This window comes from Pholcus phalangioides, unplaced genomic scaffold (genome assembly GCF_987345545.1).
Source record: "Pholcus phalangioides strain wild (caught in Gottingen) unplaced genomic scaffold, Ppha-v1.0 ptg000007l_1, whole genome shotgun sequence".
NCBI lineage: Eukaryota > Metazoa > Arthropoda > Arachnida > Araneae > Pholcidae > Pholcus > Pholcus phalangioides.
Window position 1 is genome coordinate 17,459,612 of NW_028301600.1, and position 7,511 is coordinate 17,467,122.

Genomic DNA, 7,511 nt, shown 5'->3' on the forward strand with positions numbered 1-7,511 from the left:
ACTATATGTCAATAGATGTTGTGCTGCCATCTGATGTTTTATGACTGAGAATAAAATATGGTGTAGCTTTTAAGTAGTCGTGAAAGATTAACATTGTTTTGTCGTGTTATGCAAGAGCCGCCCTTTGGAGGGGAGGGGGGTGTGCTACAGGTGCGGTCGCACCGCGCCACGCGTTTTGGTAATAGTAATGAAAAAAATGCATATCAATTAATTTTTTTATTAAGTAAAAAGAAAGTGTCGAGGTTCAACTAAGAAAATAATAAAATCTTTCAGCCTGCCAAGGCCTTTTGTAAGCTGCTGTTATCGCCCTGAGGGCAAGACTCGGCACAACACTCCTTGCATTCCACATTCCGCAAATAGTAAAATATACATTTCGGAAACATTCGTCTCGCGAAAGGGACTCCGTCAGGGTGAAAGATGCGTTTTTCAAGGAAATAGACATTATTTGGATATTATGCAGAGGTGAACTCGGAAAGAAAAGTCATCTAGTTTCCGCCGAGAATCGAATCCAGTTCGTCTTGTAAACGGGGCAAGCATGGCCCCCACAAAGGTAGGGCTGACAGGGCCCACGAGATGATCCTCATAATTTTTTGTTTTTTCACGCTATAAATTCATCATAAAGGGGTCCGTAAAAGTCTGGTCCGGGAGCCTGCAAAATATCTCGGCCTAGGAGCCTTGCTCTAGAATGCGGGGGCCATGGGGGCAAGTGCGCTACCATGTACACCACTGGAGATATGTTTATTAGATATGTTCTTATTATTATCATTAGATATGTTCTTATTATTATCATTAGATATGTTCTTATTATTATCATTAGATATGTTCTTATTTCACGCACTGTGGCGTGAGGAGCTGAAGTAGAGAGATTAGTAGCCTCCCTTCAGCAAATGCCTCCCCTCTAGGTGGGCGGTAGAGAAAGAGATAGACGGCTTTTTCTCAGCCTAATAGATAAAGATAATATATATTTTCTGATTATTATGCTGAAGTGAACTCATCGGGAAGAAAAGTCGTCTGTTCTCCGGTGAGAAACTAAACCAGGTCCGTGGTCCAGCAAACCGTGCATTTGCGCTATCATATAGCCTACACCACTTGACACACGACCAGGGTCAGACTTGGTCATTTAATAGCCAAGTACGAGAAGAGTTTTGCGGTCCTCTTCAATGTTACGATAACGATGTGATAGGGATTAAGTCCTTGTGATTTATTCATTTTTTTCTCTTTACAGCCACCGAAATTCAATTTAGGATGCCCGCTAAAAATCTTGGAATTCGGATCCATCCAAAAAAAATAAAATAAAAACCCCACACCTTTCCAAGGATGTTCAGAAAGCAGAACCGTCATAATGAACGCATGAGCACATGAATAGGGACTGTGGATAAAGAGCCTCCCCTTAATCTAGCTGGTGTCGCCTTAATGCGATGGTTCTCAAACTTTTGTCAATCGCGGTTCCCTTGCCCAATTCATGGTTCATCTGCGGCTCTCCCGAATAGTGTAGTAAATATTTTCCTTATAAGAATACTTATAAGAACTACTTCAAAGCATAAATAGAGGCACGCAAATCAATATCTCCAGCTCATCACGACGGGCCATCATGAGCCAAATGGCAAAGTGATCTTTCTGAGGCCCCCCACACCTGGCTAGAAATGACTGTCCACCAACTAACATGCTTCTTGCTCTCGAGAATTTGAACCAGATCTCATTTTCACGAGGCCCCCGGGCCGTGCCCAGGTGGGCTCATGCGTTAAGACAGTACTGTCACCACGACGCTCCTAAGAGCTGCGACGCACACTTTGAGAAACACTGCCTTATACAACGAAACAAACGTAAAACAAAATAATATCTAATACAGTGGATCCCGCTTACAACGTTCCAAATTAAAACGTTTTCCCTCTTAGTATGACTTATTATGGTCCCAACTACTAATAGGCCTACTCATTGAGATTTCCCATTTAAAGCGTTTTCTGGCTTTCAACGTTTCTATGACGGATTTTTCGAAAAACGTTTCCCGAGGGCTCATGGCGCTGGTAAGACCATGGCTCCTCGCATGGGGAAAGGTTGACATGTCTCCTTTGGGTCTATCAATTATCTATCTATCTATTTTAAATTTTATTTAAAATGATATCATATTATAATTTTATTTAAAATGATATCATATTATAATTTTATTTAAAATGATATCATATTATAATTTTATTTAAAATGATATCATATTATAATTTTATTTAAAATGATATCATATTATAATTTTATTTAAAATGATATCATTTAAACTTCAAATGAAGCCTACAACCTGATGCGAATTTAAAGTTTTGGCGTCCTCATCTCGTTCTAGTCTAACTTTCTTCACCATCAATTTTCCAAATTCACCAGCCATCCGAACTTGATACCCTGGGCTATATCACGCTTACCACACCCCCCGGGTAGAGATACGGGGGCCGGTATGGGGACAATGCTTCTCCCCTTTCGCAGTGTCAATGACAGAAGAGCCAACTGATCTAATGTCATGCATATATATATGAATTGACATCATCATCATCGTGCCCCCTTTCGATTCTATCTCCACCTATTCCCACCAGCCATTCAGTTTTTTGCCGCTGTGGTGGTCGAGTGGTCAAAGTGAAGGACTCGCATCACGGGGACCCGGGTTCGAGCCCCACAGTGGTGTTCGGCTGAAGTTGGTTTTCTATGGTTCCCAACTTCAAGGCGCAAATGTGGGCCGATCTCCCCGTTAAAAAGTCTCGCCACAGAGAGCAACAGTCCTACAAACAGTACAAATATTGAGTCATTACACTTTACTCACTTCACTTCTGAGATATAGATGGCAGCACTGAAAAATCATACACAACACTAGGTACGCACTCAGACTGTTAGGTACACACACTTACACTTCCGGCACAACTCACTAGGTAGTAAATTGCCTATGGTGATAGACCTGAGTTGTGATCGGTTTGAAAAAAAAAAAGCTATTCAGCCTATGCTCCCCTTCCGTAAATGTGCCTCTACCTACAACTGTTTATACATGTTTTACAGAAAACGATGTTATGTAGAGATGATGATTTTTGGAAAGAAAAATTCACTTGCTTCTTCGGGGAATTTTTCTTTCGAAAAGTTCTCATCTCTACATAACATCCAGTTTACTGTAAATCCTTTCTGTGTTTCTCTTGTTTGACAATTTTCAAACCCATATAGCCCCTTTAACATACACCGTTTTCGTCCGGACGGAAAGATGCCGTCCTGGTTTACTCTCCGGTCGTTGTCTTTTGTTACTCGCAGGGCCCGACTTTGTCGGTGCGCCCCATCAGGGGCACTAGGCAAAAGAGATATTGGGGGTTCCCCTTCGACTTTGGTCAAAGAAGTTTGGTACGGCAGAAAATACAGACAATACAGTACATGTTTGTAAACACATAAAAAAAGGATATGCAATATTTTATATGAGAAATGTAATATGTAAAGTTCTCCATCAAATATCTTACAATATAAATGCTTTTTTCCCACTTTCATATGAGCAAAATCATTGATAATGTCATCGAAATCTAATTTTTTAGTTTTATCTCAGCTTCAATGCACAATAAAGATGGCAGTTTCTCCTTGTAAAATACTTGAGCGAACTGATTATTTAATACTTTTTTAAGAATGATCTTTCTCTAGAGCAGTTAGACATTGATTATGTTGTCAATAATGATTCAATGCTGACTGTTTCAACATTTAGAAACGTCTCTTCTAAACCTGTAGCGTTGTTTAACATTTGTGGCTTGTGTCTCCAACCTGAATCAAGGATGAATATTATTTCAGTTTGTCTGAAAAAGTGTTTGCAAGACGAGATGCATAAAGTTTCCATTGCAAATATACAGAATCTTCATGGAGGTTTGAGCATTTAACGTTGACCTACATGCAAACTTTCTTGTCATCATTTCATAAATCATTTTATGGTCAAAAAGATGTGAAATTGAGGAATCGAACAAAAGACAGTGACACATTGAAACATATATTTTTGTTCTGGAGTTAATATTACAGAAGGTGCATTGTACGTGCTGTGTTAAGTCTATTACTGATTGGTATAATATTAAAATTAATAGTTAACAGGGTTTGCTAATGATGGGCACTTGGAAAACATAATGATGTGATTTAGGGAAAAATTTTTGATTTTCTAAAACTTTACCAATTAAAATTAAAAAAATTTGAATAGAATATATACTATATTATAAATTTGGGGCCTCGGTCAAATGCCCACGTTGTCCATGCGGAAATCGGGCCCTTACTACTTTACACCTAATTTTCAAAGCTTAGATATTCAATAGTAATGAAGCATATATCCCAGCAACGTGCCTTGCTTTCGGGAAAGACTTGTTTAAACTGCAAACAAATGAATAAATAAACGAAACGTGCTCAACGGGTTTTGAACTGAACGTAGAGTATAATTTTTTCTTGTTCCCTTTCTCTCGCAAAGCATATATGAATAATTTAGAACATTTAGAAACGTCTCTTCTAAACCTGTAGCGTTGTTTAACATTTGTGGCTTGTGTCTCCAACCTGAATCAAGGATGAATATTATTTCAGTTTGTCTGAAAAAGTGTTTGCAAGACGAGATGCATAAAGTTTCCATTGCATAATATTAAGGAATGTGTGAAGGAATGTGTCAGCAACTGCTGTTAGTATGACATGTCTAGCCCGAAGATTATCTTGTTAAGTATTCCGCAAGTCATTGTTTCAGCTTGAGTAAAACATGTACAAGATTATTTATACACACATATATATATAAATTTGTGGCCCTGGTCAAATGCCCATGTTACCCATGCCGAAATCGAGCCCTGGTTAGTTGTTGGGCCGCCCTGCAGAAGCGCCACCGCCCACCGGACGGAAAAAATCCGTCCTCCGTACTTTGTAAAAGGGCCCTATTCTTTCTTCAGTTTACTGCTCTCCACCCACAGAATGAAAACGGTCGGTATTTTTCTTATCCGGACAAAACCGGTGTGTGTGAAAGGGGGCCATAGAACAGGGGTTCGCAAAGCATGCGTCGTGGCTCCTAGGGCAGTTGCGGTTAGCTGCCGATATTGATGTGTGCCTGCTTAGTGCTTTGAGAAATTCTCGGTTAGGCTATTTTGGAAAGCCACGGATAGACGTTGACTAAGGCAAGAGAGCCAGAGTAGAGAAGGCAAAAGTTTGTAAAGAGAGTTTGTACAAAGTAGAGAGTGACAAAAGTTTGAGAACCAATGACATAGAATGAATGAGTGACGATGTGAAAAGTTTCAAAAAATAAGAGCTCTATAAAAAATAACTATCGGAGGGGAAAAACAGAAAAAAAAAAGGTTAAAATTTCTCAAATTTAATTAAACTCTTTGAAACTATAGGAGATTTCTTCAAAGTACGTGACACGCCTGAATTAACTGCACTAAATGAGAACAATGACAAGAAAAATGAGTGACACGCTTAAAATTTCTGTTTTTGGTATTAGAAAGGTTGGCTACACACCAATGAGTTAAAAATCAACTCTGTCTCTGTCTCTATAGTTCACTGGTTATTATTTAAAGGGATTTACTTTTGTTTTCATTTGTCCTTGCAGAATGGAATCGTTTTCATTCCATAAGTAAATAAAAATGTCCTTCAAATGGAGTAAAAGGGTTCATTCAAGTATTACGTCGGTATCGATGGGGAAGGGGAGGAGTTTCGGGTTTGCTGACTTTTGATGATGGGGGTGGAGTGGAGAGGGGGGATTTGAATGATGCTTACGTGATCAACTACCTTTTATAAAAATTTGAAATATTCTTAATGGCATCTTACTCGAGATGTATCGAAAACGAGAAAAACCTTTCGCTAGTGTGTGAGCACTTGAACTAACGTTCTCCCTATTGTTAAGTCCTCCACGGAGCCGCTTTAATGATTTCTAAATGTTCCGCGGATCCTTCAAGTGCTTTGGAATTGTGTCGCGGGCCGCTCAAGTGATCCGTAATTAAGCTTCGGATCACGTTATCTGAGAATATGCCGCGGGTAACGTGAGTGATGTAAAACTGCACTGGGATTCCACTTAAATGCTCTAAAACTGCACCACATGTTATTCAAAGGATCTCTAAATGTGTCGCAGACCGCTTAAGTGTTCTGGAACTGTGCCGCGAGTCAGTTAAGTGACATGTGAATGTGCCACGGGCCTAGTTGATTGATCCGAAAATGTGCGACAGGCCGCTTAAATGCTCTGGAGATATGTTACGGGCCACACTTAAGCGATCAGTAAATGTGCCGCTTAGCTCATTTTTACAAATTGAGGTTTGGGGGGGGGCACAGCAGATAATCCCGACGGCCGCATTTGGTCCGGTTTAGCATATATGGCTAAAAGGGTGGGTCGCAATGGATTTCTTAGAAAAAATTTTGAGTTCTTAGCATTCAAATAACATTGAAATTAACTAGCATTAAATTATATATATATATATACACTGAAGAGCCAAAAAAACTGGTACAACCTGCCTAATATCGTGTAGGGCCCCCGCGAGCACGCAGAAGTGCCGCAACACGACGTGGCATGGACTCGACTAATGTCTGAAGTAGTGCTGGAGGTAATTGACACCATGAATCCTGCAGGGCTGTCCATAAATCCGTAGGAGTAAGAGGGGGTGGAGATCTCTTCTGAACAGCACGTTGCAAGACATCCCAGATATGTTCAATAATGTTCATGTCTGGGGATTTAGGTGGCCAGCGGAAGTGTCTAAAGTCAGAAGAGTGTTCCTGGAGCCACTTTGTAGCAATTCTGGACGGGTGGGGTGTCGCATTGTCCTGTTGAAATTGTCCAAGTCCGTCGGAATGCACAATGGACATGAATGGGTGCAGGTGATCAGACAGGATGCTTACGTACCTGTCACCTGTCCGAGTCGTATCTAGACGTATCAGGGGTCCCATATCACGCCAACTGCACACGCCCCATACCATCACAGAGCCTCCACCAGCTTGAACAGTCCCCTGTTGACATGTAGGGTCCATGGATTCATGAGGTTGTCTCCATACCCGTACACGTCCATCAGCTCGAAGCAATTGGAACCGAGGCTCGTCAGACCAGGCAACGTGTTTCCAGTCCTCAACAGCCCAATGTCGGTGTTGTCGGGCCCAGGCGAGGCGTAAAGCTTTGTGTCGTGCAGTCATCAAGGGTACACGAGTGGGCCTTCGTCTCCGAATATATATATAAAGGTATTTTCTTCCGATATTATATAACTATTTCAAAATATTTTTTGCACAAAAAAATTGATTGCCTGGGTGGGGGTGCGTGTACGACTCTGATCCCGATATACGTTAGGACGTAGGGGGCAGAGCTGACGCAATTTTGCTGACGGGGGGGGGGGTTCAAAATGGCTAAAAAGCTGCTGACATAATACACTTGATAGGCATGTTATTGCCCTTAGTGAAATAATTAATTATTAAATGATAAATAATTACTGAAATTTGAAAATTTATAAAAGAATGATATCGTCTCTGTTAGCTATCCCAAAGACAAATCCGATGATATCAATTTCATTACATGTAAGTACCTA